Source organism: Simochromis diagramma, unplaced genomic scaffold (assembly GCF_900408965.1).
Source record: "Simochromis diagramma unplaced genomic scaffold, fSimDia1.1 OVJJ01000466.1, whole genome shotgun sequence".
NCBI lineage: Eukaryota > Metazoa > Chordata > Actinopteri > Cichliformes > Cichlidae > Simochromis > Simochromis diagramma.
In genome coordinates, this window is record NW_024387287.1 from 2,175,985 (window position 1) to 2,187,631 (window position 11,647).

The following is an 11,647-nucleotide window of genomic DNA, read 5'->3' on the forward strand; positions in this document are numbered from 1 at the left end:
TCAATTAGACAACTGCAGCTGATCCAGAACGCTGCTGCTCGTGTTCTCACTAGAACCAAGAAAATAGAGCACATTACTCCAGTTCTAAAGTCATTACACTGGCTCCCTGTAGCTCAGAGAATATACTTTACAGTGCTCTTATTAGTTTATAAATCCTTGAATGGGTTAGCACCAGAGTACATTAGAGATCTGCTATCATGGTACAAACCATCCAGATCAGTCGGGTCCTCCAGCTCTAGTTTACTGACTGTCACTAGAACCAGAACTAAACATGGAGAAGCAGCTTTTAGTTTCTATGCTCCTCACATCTGGAACACACTATGCAAAGAATGCAAAGCTACAGAGACACTGAACTCTTTTAAGTCTAAAATTAAAACTTACTTATTTAGACTTATGAGTAACTGATCCTATTATGGCTCTCTACTTGTTTGTTTTTAATTTTTCATATAAATTATTGTCTTGATTATTGTTTTATCATAAATGCTTTCTTGTAAATGTTTTCTTGTATTTTTACCTTTAAAGTGATTTATGTTCTATTTTATGTGTTTTATTTTAATCATGTAAAGCAAACCTTGAATTGCCTTGTGCTGAAAGTGTGCTATACAAATAAAATTGCCTTGCCTTGCCTTGCCTAGTCATATATTTTGCAATGCTGAAAATCAGACATTTTCAGCACATTGGTCCACAATTCAATCGGACCACTCCTAACTAAAGGTCAAAATAGCGCCCATACAGTGCTCAATAAGCTTTAGTAAGATATTAAAGGGGCCCGGTAAATAAGATTGAGTCCTTGAATTGGTAGTATAGCATGTGTGTAAATGGTAAATGGAATATGTAGTGCTTTTTAGACACACGCACACTCTAATGAATGCAAGGACACTTTGTCTGGAGCAGTTGGGGATCAAATCACCAACGTTTCAATTAGTAGATGTATCACTCTAAATTCTGACGCTGTCCAGCCAGGTGTTGAGGTGAATCCCACTGTTGCATTTGTTCTTTTTTTCTTTTTTTTTAACCATAATACTCATGCTGTAGTTTGGTTTGACAAATTTCCCCCTGTTTGTAGATTTTTTTAAAGAAACTACAGTTTGATTGCTCTGTATCATAGGCCTTAACAGTAAGCTTAATGGTTAAATCCTTAGGGAAGCCTGACAGGTTTAGCCTTTGAGATGGGTGCATTTGCACCCATCTGGAGGTGAAGTTCAAATCATTATTTTGTTATTTTACTAAATTAAAGAAGCTTAGTATTATTGCTCTTCTGGATAAAAGAAAAACTGGAACAGTTTCTATTAGTAATCCAAGCAGTCCTGGTGTCAAACTATGAAGACCATTTTTTACTGTGAGCTATAAACATTTGACATCAAACTGATTTATGACTGTATAATTCAGAGTGCATTTGACATATGACCCACATTTGCAAAATGGTGGCACGAGCAAAGATGGTACAAAGGAAAACCTAACCTGTTCCTCCATCTCCTACAAGCGCATCAGAGCTTTTTAACCGAAATCTGTAAAGATGGTCAGCAAGCACAAATCACTTCATTTTCTTTGCACCACTCTGATTGTTAATCTACTTTCTTCCAAAATAAGATTATACTGTTACTCTTTAAAACTTTCTGCTTTCTTTAAGCCTGCAGCTGTCCAGAAGGCTTTACTGTGTCGAGAATATCTTAAGAGTTCCTCTTATTATTATATTTGCTCCCAGCTCTAATCTCTATCAGTATGTATATTGACAGTCTGCAATTTTTGTTTATGGCTATTTTTTTATCTACTAAATAAAGACATGCATGCCAGTGCCTGGGGAGGAAAGAAGATAAAGACTTTGCATTAATAGCAGTTTGCTAAGACATAATGCTCTGATAAAGCCAGCGTCTTTGTGTGGGCTGGATTGAGTTCAGTGCCAGTTCTGTGTAGCGTTTGTGCAAACCATGAGGCTTCTGTAACAGCTCCCATAGCTTTCGGGGAGACTATATTTTGTGGATGCAGTCAAATATTTTTCCATAGTTAAACGACAAAAGTTGGAATTTTTTTCATTCATTTTTCAAAGAAAGTGTGCAGAGTTTTTAAATCCTTTGGCAAATATTTTACTCACTGCTTTAACACGGCCTGTGCTGCACACACTCCACTCATGCTGCTTACTATACACTTTTGCTGCATTTGTTGTGACTAAATACTATTGTGAGGGAGCTGTATTGGAACAAAGGCAGGAACAATACTAAACTGTGTGAATGGGAGAGTCTGCAGAGGCGCAATAGCATCGCAGCGCTTCTCTGCTTCAGCTCGATTTTGCCCATTTGGGTTTGTATTTGAGGCCATTGTTGACAAAGCTGCTCCTGATGCCAACTGGCAGATTATATTGTACTTTCTGTTGTGTTCTTTGAATAATTTTTCAAACTTTGGCTTTGGCCTCAATTAGCTTAGTGTTTAAACCAGCAATTCAAGGACTTGTATTGTTGGTAAAGGTATACATAAATGAAAAGAGCCATCCCAGCAAAAATGAAATGAACTTCTAGCTGATTTTAGAGTAAACTTACACATTCAGGACGGAAGCAGCTAAGACTTCCTTGTCGGAATATTCTTAGTAGCGTTTGCAACATTTAATGAGGATTGTTCTTTAATTGCTGGTTTATTTTGGCTGGTAAACATTTATTTAACATGTATTTATGCTAATGACTGAGCATTGTCTAACCTTGCAAAATGAACTATGCTGAAACATTTAGATTCTTATATTTCAGTCTTTCACATAAACAATATTAGTTAAATATATGAACATGAATATTTTGTTCTGTCCCATAGCGCTGCACCATTTGACCTCCTTCATCCTTGATTATGCAGGCTGCACTTTGCTCACTGCACAGCTTTAGTAAATCATTTTGGAAGTGTTTACTGAAATCTTGCAGAGTGTGACAGGGTCTTTTATTGCCTTTATTTCCAATGTCCCCCCGATGAGGTGCTTCTTCTATACCTATCACCCTCAAAAGGCCTCGGGAGGCTCCAGGGCAACTGTTATTTAAGAGAAGTTTACTTTGTACTAAGACAGGATGGCTAACCACAGCCAGCACCTCTCCATTTCACTTTATTCCCATTTGTTCATACACCTCCTAAATCTGTTTAGCTGCATAGGATAAGAACAAGTCAGCAAGTAGAACTTTGTACCCTCTTCTTTTAATTAGTCCATTAGAGCTGGTATATGGAATAAATGGTAGAAACTATACAGACGAAGGAAATCCTTTCTATGCTAAGCTGCTACAGTATCCATTAGATCACATGACTAAAACTTAAAAGTGTGCCATTAAATTAAGATTTGCTAATGGTATAGTCTCACTGTGGTATTGACAGAGTTAGGTTTTCCTGCTTTAAAATATATCTTAGTAATATTATGGCAGACTCCATAATTATGTGGATCTATCTGTATTGTCGGTATTGTATTTTCTTTTGTGTGCGTGTGTGATTTACATATCAGAAGATCTGTCAAAGTGTCCTTCAGCAAGATACTAAACCCTAAGTTGCCCCCAATGTGAGAATCAGTGTGGCTGTGTCTTAGCAAAGTGCTGTATGGATCATGTCATTTTGGGGTGGCTGTAGCTCCCGAGGTAGAGCAGGCCATCTATTAATGGGAAGGTCCCTGGCTGTTGCAGTCTGCATGCCAAATATCCTTGGGCAAAATATCCTAGCAAGTTGCTCTCCAATGCCTGCAGTGGAGTATGCTCGATAGAGAACACTTAAGCATAGAAAAGGGCTTGTTTGAATGGATGAAATGGGAGAGTAGAAAAGCACTATATTATTATCAGTCCATTTACCATAATTACTCTGTGACTACGGTTTGTAAAGACATGCTAAGTGCTAGATGATTTCAGGCATTTCTTTCTTTGCAGATGATTGTTGTTCTCAGGTGTGCCCATAGCCTAAGCAGGCTGTAAATAAATTGAGACAGTGAACAAAAGAGAGATGCTAACAGACCATTTATTTCTCACACATGCAAACACAACAGCAGAGGACCAAACAGCAACATTAATTTTCCATTCTGAGAAAAAAACCCGTTGTTTTCAATAATAAAATTCATTAACTGTTGAGCCAACAGTCTGTTTAACTGGTCAGAGACTATTGAGCTGAACTGAAAGCAGATCCTGGGTGTAATTACACTGGAACTAATATGATTTTCACAATGACCCATAATTAGTTTCATGTAGCTCTCCAGAGCAGTTAGTCTTTGTCCCCATGTCTTGGTCAAAATGGGGAACAATATCATGACTATTGTCCATCAGACTGACTGTTTTCACACTGCATTCTTCCAGCAAATGTCTTGCATTATATCTGGCATATCAAAATATTAATGTCTTAGAAGGCCTTTTCTGTGAACCCCAAACAGCTGTTTATACCTCTGCAAACATATGACAGTTAGCTTTCACGTCTACATTTAGTAAGCCTAATGATTGGAATAGTTTGCTTCATATAGTTAAAGATTATTACAAATATATTCAATGATACAGTAAAGATAATACGCAAACATAAAATTTGTGATTTGTTTATAAAAAACATTTTATAAACATATGACAATTTTATGTTATGAAAATGTAAAATAATATATTTACCAAAATTTCTTTATTAAAAAAAGACAAGTTGTATATTTTAAAGGCTACTTTAAATTAGTCATAGGCAAAAAAATAAAACAAAATGACAAATCCTCTTCTTTTTTCTTTGTGTTTTTCTTTCCTTGTGTTAAACATACCCCTCAATAATAGGAAATAAAATTCTCAAGAAAGGACATACTGTAATAAAAAAAAATGTTCATGGGGTTATTGCATGGGCCTATTATTGTTAGAAGAAAATATACAAAATGTTTTCCCACCTAAAAGTATATTTAAATATGTACATTTTTCATAACGTATTATATAATGGATTTATCTTATTACGGGTATCCCATTAGGAAAATTGCATGAAGCTCTAGCAGACTTTTTTCATCATAACCTAACTGAAACATCTGGATCAAGGTGATTCAGTTTTAGAACGATCCTTTAAATATAGCTATATGGCCCCATTCACCCATTCTCACACACACACACACACACACACACACACACACACACACACACACACACACACACACACACACACACACACACATACATCCATACAGCACTTTCTTTGTGACTTTCCCAAGGGAGATGCACTGCATGTTGTTGTGTGCAATGAAAGATAAAACATAAAAGCTTGGATGTGTTTCAGTGCTGGTTGTATTCACTCTGTAACAAAAACGTGGCTCTTCTTGTGTTTGTTATAGCTGCACATGTGTAACCCTGTGTGTGAATGTGTGAGGGTGCATGTTTCTGGGGAGCTAAATCACACTCCCATTCTACAGATAAGTCATAGCATGCCAATCGGGAGATCTGGCGTGGACAAAGATGAAGTCCAGGTTTAGCCCCTCTATCGGCTCTAGGCGTCTGTCTCATTACCATAATCTCTGCTTTCCATTATCAGCTGAAAAGAGGAGCTGACCCTCCTGATCCACCGGCCTGTCAAACTTTAGTCTCATCCATGCTGGGGATTCTTATTGTGCTGCTTTCCAAAGCAAACATGGAGCTGCTGCTAGCATGTGATACCAAACCTCCAATGGTGTTCAAGATGCCATTTGCAACACTGCAGATCACACTGTGCTATGCAGTCTTTTTATTTACATGTCAAATTCAATGAAATTCTCAGTGAGTTACAGCCTTATATAAATTAATATAAAATAATTCTCATGTGCTGTATTTTATGTGCAATCTGTACTCTGGAGACAAATTCAAGTTGAATTATAGATACAGTTCCTCATCTTTTTGATTGTAATTTTCATGCAGTTTATGGAGCTTGTTTGTCACTAAAAGACTTTGTGTTACTGACTAAATTGCCTGTAGTGGTGGGAATGGTACATGAAAATAGACTGGCATTTATATAGCACAAAATTTTATAGACATGTATAATCAGAACTTACCTAATCGTTAGAGCAAAAAGGTGCCATATTCAGGAAGTTCCACTCCATCTACCAAATATGTACATGAAACACATTTATTTTAAAATACACAATTTAGCCACAAGTGGATAGAGACAAAGAGATTGTTTTGGTATACTTATAAATACTAATAAACATTTGCTAATTACCAAATTGTGGTACTATAAAAAGTACTTCTAAAAGTTTTAATTACATTTCCATATCTGGCACACTCTACATTATGTTCTTCTTCAGTGAAACGGCGTGATGTCAGAAATCAAAGCAACAGAATGCTCTCACAACCTGGACAGACACAAACAGTCTGCAAGTATTGCTACTATTGTGTGGTGCACTTTAAAAATACTACTCATCATCTTTGCTGTTACAAAAACCATCAGCCTTAAAGTAACTGCTTTGGTAGTAAGGTGAATAAAAAAAAAGTAGGTATACAAGAAAAAATGCAAGCTTCTAGCCAGTTTTCTCAGCGAGGATGCTTCTTTTCTTTCACATTCCTCCTTTGCTGCCAGCTCTGCCCTTCTCTTGCCCTAAATCCAGCAGCATGTGGAGGGAAAACAAATAGTCTATCCTGTCACAGCAGCACCCCGAGGACTCTGAGGTGCCTTTTGGAAAGTGATCCCAGTGGCCTCAAGTGTTGTCACGCTGAGTTAGTGCCAAATTGCCTACCCCACTCCTTCACAAACCTACCAGCTACAAATAAAACACATACGGTATATTGAGACTTACTTTAGAAATGTGGAGAAGTATAAATATAATTTTTTCATTATTATTTTTTACCTTGGTCTTCAGGAAAACAAACCTTAGAAGAGACTAAATGTTGAAAGAATTGATTTAATTAATGCAGCAGCATGTCCTGTGGCCACATGTAATCCATTGACAATTCTCTAGTGGGAGTGTTTGGCAGAGGGTTGGGGGGTGGGAGTTAGGGGGAATACAAAAACATATTCTCCCTGAGACTCTTCCAGTGGCCTGTACTGTGAACCTCACACTAATCCCATAATTCCTTGTTTAATTAAACTTCATAGTCGACCCTGTAGTTGTCCAAGTCAGTTTAACAGGCCTTTTCTTTTTTCTTTTACCACCAAGACCAACTTCTGAATGCGTTGAGCTAAGTTAGTTGAATTCAGTTCGTACAAAAAAAATCAATAACCAGGCGCCTTGAGGCGACTTTTGTTGTGATTTGGCGCTATATAAATAAAATTGAATTGAATTGAATTGAATTGAAATATCCACAGCCAGAGCTCACAGTCAGTGTTGAGTACTGAATTACAATAGAATATCTGATAAGTATTTAAGACTAAATCGTCAGTATTGTGACAGAACTCTTTGTCATCAGGATATTTTTGGTCTTTAAAGGCCTCGCACATTTTACTCTCATGGAACAGAGTGAGCCATCTACACAGGCTTCATTACTGCTTGTCCTTTGTGTTACTTCATGCTTGTGGATGTATCTTAGGTCCATCTTCTTGAGTCTTACTGCCCAACCACTCTGAACACTGACAGACTGAAAATCCTTGCACCCTAGTGCTAAGCACACTAACGTAGCTGTTATTCTGCTAATGTGCTGTTCATGCCTTAACTTCTGTGCAAACTCACTGTCACAGTCACAGATCGAGGGTCAACTGTTCTGACAATTCTCACACATTTCTATCGTTCATCATACATCACATCTGAATTTAGAATTTTATAGTATAAGGTTTAATCCACAAATCCAGCCAACTTTTCCACGTTTGTATAGTTTATCCTTATGACCAGATTGCACCATGTCTTCAACATCTTCTTACTTATCACCAGACTGTGTTTATGTTTTAAAGAGAAATAATTCCGTTGTTACTGAAACCAATTCTACACATGGCATTTTGTAGAGGGTGTAGCAGCTGTTGCACTTTATCTTGAAAGAACAACTGTAATGTATGTGAACAACTGTAATCTTGACATATTTTACTTTTTTCTCAATATTGACTTTATATTTAAAAGGAGCGATTTAAAAAAAAATGTGGCACTTGTACCTATGCACCCTTTTCATATAATGAAGAACCCACAGTCATCAATATTCATTAAACATCTATCTATCTATCTATCTATCTATCTATCTATCTATCTATCTATCTATTGTATAGTACTTTATTCTATTTTTTATAGAATTTTATTTTATTTTGTATAGTATTTTATTCTATTCAATTTTTTTTCTTAATTTTTGCTGCTCTTAAATTTGTACTGTCCACTTTCTGCTGTGGCCAAACAAATTTAGCACATGTGGGACTAATAAAGGTTTATCTTATCTTATCTTATCTTATCTCAGACTGAGTTTGGAAAATTTATTCCCTTTATGCTATGGAGGTCCACAGAGTTCCATGCTAGGACCAATTTCATTTACAGTTTTTCTCAGTTGCTTTGGTGCTTTTCTCAGATCAGAATGAAAATTCTCAAAACCATTAGTGTAACCTCCACAAAATTTAGTCATTTGTGCACATCATAGTAGTAATTTCTCCTTCCTCTGAACAAATTGTAAATGCTCTTGGACATGTATCAGTTGCTTTCATACAATTCTCTGCCGTTTTATAACACTATCATTTGCTTAAGTCATGTCAGTCAAAATGAACTCTACTTTTGGATGCTGAATAGTCGTTCCCAATAAAACTAATATTCTTCATTTCATTGCTTGAGTCATTACATACAACATTGTTGAATTAGTTATCAAATTCTGTCAAGCAAATTGTATACCTTTTGTTTCAATTTTTCCTAGAAATGTCTCCTAAATTGAACAATTTCTCTCAGGTGAATTTCAGCTTTCACTGACAAGGAGGTGTGTGAAGTATTAGTTGTAAGCAATGACAAGCCACTTGTTCACAGTCACTCATGGATCAATCTCATGAACCCTCAATTGGCAAGCATTTATGAACCGAGCAGGACATAGTGTGTACCATTTCTACAATTCTGTGACACAGAAATGGAAGGTCAGCATCATGGAATAGGGGTGAATAGGGCAGGGGGGACAAAACAGGGGAAGAGGGAGAAGACACCAAATACATAGGCAGATTCCGAATGAAATTAGGGCAACATGTTGACCATGTTGACAATCACGGCCTCACAATGGATGAGGCTGGTCGGAGGGTGTTGGAAGAACCACTGTGAATTCAATCATTCAAGCATTTCATAGGGAGAACAGGTATGTATAGTACTGGACAGTAATCCAACATCTCATAATATCTCATGTTTAGTATACATTACTGTAAATGGCTGTGCAAAAAGTGTATAGTGCTGTCTTCAGCATTTTCAGGTAGTGTCGCTGAGTTCTGACCTTTTTTTGCATTGGAAAACACTGAGAGAATACTGTACACTGTCATGATGAAAACATGACAAAGCCTCTTGACTATCTTGTTAATAAAGATGGTGTCACGACTTCTCATTTTGATGACACTGGCAGTTTCATTGACATAAGTACTTGCTTTTGAGGACTGGATTATCGATTTTGAGCAAGTGACCTGCTTTTACAGATTATCCACTAGGTTTTGCAGTTTGCACCAATTGTTATGAGAAATACACTAACTGCTGTGCAAAGATTGATAGTGATGTGAGAAAAACTGTAAATACTACATGCTTACAGTAAGCATGTAGTATAGCAAGGCATAACATACATTTTCATTGCTATGCAGATTATATCCTGCTCTATCTATCCATGAAGCCAGACGAATCATACATAACCATTTAGTTAAACTACTAGAATGTCTTAAAGACATAAAGACATGAAGATCACCAGTTTCTTGTTTCTAAATTCAGATAAAACTGAGGATGTGAATTTCCCAACTGTGGCACTAATAAAGGCTATCTTATCATTTTACATCAGATTGTATCGTATCTCGCCTTGTCTCATCTCATCTTGTCTTACGGTGTGTTCACACCGAACGCGATGGACGCGAACAAAAACACCCCAAACACCCCTAATTTGACGCGTGCACATTCGCGCCTCAACACGTGTCCAAGAAAAATCCATCGCACGTCAAAATCGTGAACCGGAAATGTGGGAGGAATATGGGAGGAAGTTGTGCCAGACGGTATCTTTGCAAGATGGCAGCTGTCGAGCTAGCGCTTGAAGAGAGAGTCTCCCTTCTCTATGTACTGTGGAGAGCAGAGCAGCGGCGTAAAAAAAGACGTCCTCGCCGTACCTGGGTCCATCAGGTCTTCCAGAGGCGTGAGCAGTTTGGTGAGTTTCACCATTTGCTCCAGGAGCTGCGCCTGGATGACGGCCGATTCCAGCGATATCACCGTCTTTCACTCGGCCAGTTTGAGGACCTGCTTTCCCGTGTCGGTCCCAGAATCGCCCGCCTAGACACTAATTACAGGCGCTCAATCCCACCTGCAGAGCGCCTGTCCATCTGCCTGAGGTTAGTAAAAGTATTTAATACGGTAGTCCTTTATTGATACCTGTGCTAATATATGCTAAACCATCCATTTATACACTGCTAACATGGATGTGCTATGCTAACAGTGAATGCTCTCGGTGTTTACTGATAGCAAACTGTGGTACGGAAACGACTGTTTATAATATTTCTAGTGATACTCAGGTCTCATCAAGTCCTGATTTAATTCGATTTATGCTGTTATCAGTGTTTGCAATGATAGCATAGCTGTGGTGTCATATCAATGTATGCGCTCGGTGTTTGCTGATATCAAACTGTAGCATTAGGACCACTGAGTTAACCTTTGTAGTGATACTCACTCCTTTTTATTTAGACCTGGTTTAATTCTGGGATAGTTGAATATTTGTATATAATCACCGCAGACTGTTTTAGATTATATCTAATATATATCATGTAATTATCCTTATAATTACAAAATGTTTTATGTAAGATTTATGTTTTGTAATTTGTAATTTTGGAATTTCAATAATGTATTTTGTAACTGCAGTACACATAATACTCATTTTAAACAATTTTGTCCAGGTTCCTTGCCACTGGGGACTCCTTCAGGACCATCGCGTTCAGTTTTCGAGTTGGTGTGTCCACGGTGAGCCAGATCATCCCCCAGGTAGCGACGGCCATCTGGGACTGTCTAGTGGACGATTTCATGGCTGTGCCTTCAACTGAAGACTGGCGGTCCATCACAGAGGGATTCCAGGAGCGCTGGAACTTCCCTCTGTGCTGTGGAGCTCTGGATGGGAAGCACGCCCAAAGGAACCCCATATATCATATAGGAGACACACACATTGATATACACTAAATATTTATTCCATTTCTTTTTTTGTGGTGCCCAAATTTATGCACCTGCTTGATTTTGTTTAAACAATTATTGCACACTTTCTGTAAATCCAGTGAACTTCTTTTCACTTCTCAAATATCACTGTGTGTGTCTCCTATATGATATATTTAACTGACGTTTTTTATTGTAACAACGATTTATACAGGAAAATGATGGCTATTAGCAATGTTGCCCAAACTTTTGCATCCCACTGTATTAGTATATTTTGTCATTAGTATAATATGAAATAAATTCTACATGTGTCAAGTTTTGTGCCAACCTTTGCTGTCTAGTAGAACTGAGACATTAGTCATTATAAAAATTTATTTGAAATAATATTAAAATTCTCACACAGAAAAACATTAAACATAAATATATAAAATATAAGTATTTACAGAGAGACAGGAATAAAAAGGACCCAGC

The 11,647-nt window shown here is 37.4% G+C and overlaps 1 protein-coding gene across 4 annotated transcripts in view; it reads left to right on the forward strand.

Moving 5' to 3' along the window:
• The window catches only part of LOC120716237 (paired box protein Pax-7-like), a 142,569-nt gene that overhangs the window by 21,803 nt on the left and 109,119 nt on the right, over nucleotides 1-11,647 (forward strand). The gene's annotated exons all lie outside the window — the stretch shown is intronic.